A 2,160-nucleotide genomic window follows, 5' to 3' on the forward strand; every position below is an offset into this window, starting at 1 on the left:
AAAAAAAAAAAAAAAAAAAAAAAAGACAAGACTTTCTTAAGGAAAGTTGGCTAAGATCCTTGATTTTTTTTTTAAATTTCAGTTTCAGTATAGACCAGCTGTGACAAGTCATAACATTTCTTGGAGTAGGATAATGAGGTAAACTGAGAAGGACAAATGTGTGGCCCAGCATGAAAGGGAACACAGCGGTACACCAAGGACTCAACACCTTTGAAAAAGAAAATAATGTTAGTAAACACTTAGATAGGACTTACTATGTACCAGGCATTGTTCTAAGTAAATCGTGTATATTAAGACATTCGATCCTCACGATAACCTCATAAAGTAGGTGCTATTATTGTGGTCCTTATTGTATAGAAACAGATACAGTAATGGTGAGGTAAGTAGCTGGCCCAGGTCACAAAGAACAGACTAGCTTCAGAGACTGTGCCCTTAACCGTCATATCATTATTGCGCCTCTCACAGAAACAAAATAGTACAGAGCTTACAGTATACCATTCAAAGGGTTTGGGGATTTGTAAACATAGTGACAGCTACAGGGTGTTCCTCCCTGGTTTGATTATATAAACTTGGTTGAGAAGCTGGAGAGAAGTGATGGGAGAATTGAGGTCTTAGAATTCACCATGAAATGTAATTAAAATACACTGCCTCTTGATTTCTAAACTCTAAATGATTTAAACTGCCTTCTATTTTAGATCACAATGTGGCTAACAGTTGGATTATGCTTCAAGAGCCGAACAATCATTCCAAAAGGAAATGACTAGGGGTGAAGATCAAACTAATTTAGTGCGACATTAAATAAATACTTACATCCTTTTGATTGTTGTGCTTACAGCCAATTGTTACATAAGGTGTTATTTTTAATAGATGGATGAAATTTACCATTGGTAATAGTTTACATCCACATCCAAAGAAAAACCAGCAGAGATGGTTTGCATGATTAAAGTCTCTTGAAACAAAATCATGCTAGAAAGAGCAGCCTCTCCCACTTGTAAAGGGAGAGTAATAATAAATGTGGGCCAAGTCAACACAAAGTTTCACATGTGACTTTTAAATTTGCAGAAAGAAATGAAAGCATCTGATTTGTGTGTGAGAATTGGAAGAGCAGGGAGAAAGGGGATATAAGGCTGCCTGTTTCCCTCTGTTAAACCGCCATTCTGAACCCTAGGGGTGATTCACCTCCAAAGAGGCCAAGAAGCCTTCTCTTCTGCATGTCAGTAACAGCCGTCTGTGATCATGGCCCATATCCGCCCCACCGTGTTTAGCCAAGAAACAGGAAGGGTGGCTCGTTATAGATCCTAATTACTCTTTTTTTTTTTTTTTTTTTTTTTGCGGTACGTGGGCCTCTCACTGCTGTGGCCTCTCCCGTTGCGAAGCAGAGGCTCCAGACACACAGGCTCAGCGGCCATGGCTCACGGGCCCAGCCGCTCCACGGCATGTGGGATCTTCCCGGACCGGGGCACGAACCCGTGTCCCCTGCATCGGCAGGCGGACTCTCAACCACTGTGCCACCAGGGAAGCCCCTAATTACTCTTTGATAAAAGAGGAATATCACTAAATTTAACTGCATATTTAAACACACCTGAACTCTTCATAACCAAGGAAAAGTGTAAATAAATAAAATGTAAGTCAATAATTTCCTATTTATTTCTAGTACATAAGCTATACTTTTAAAATATGTTTTAAAAATTTTGTCAGTTGTATTGTTTTTATATTTCCCCCAGCTTTATTGAGATATTACTGACATATAACACTGTGTAAGTTTAAAGTCTTACCCATTTTAATTGCTTGATCTCAAACTCCCTGGCAAACAACTCATTTTTGCTCCACACAAGGCTCTATGCAAGCAAGGCAAGAAATAGCATATGGTACAATAGCAAGATGGGAAAACTGAAAAAGTAAATGTGATAAACCCTCTTTAACATGCCTGATATTTAATGGGTCCAGGCTTAATACTTTTACAAGCTGAAAGATAAATTTCTGAGAAAAAATTCTCCCCTCTGCTAGCTTAAACACTTTTTCTTCACCCAAATCACTTCTTGAGAAACTACACTCTAAAATTTGTTGACTTAATATATTAACTACAATGTCAGAATTTCAATTGCCACAGCGCCTGTAACTGTGCCCATCCCACAATCCCAGTGCTGTAGAACTGTAGGG

This window comes from Lipotes vexillifer, unplaced genomic scaffold, assembly GCF_000442215.2.
Source record: "Lipotes vexillifer unplaced genomic scaffold, Lipotes_vexillifer_v1.1 scaffold116, whole genome shotgun sequence".
NCBI lineage: Eukaryota > Metazoa > Chordata > Mammalia > Artiodactyla > Lipotidae > Lipotes > Lipotes vexillifer.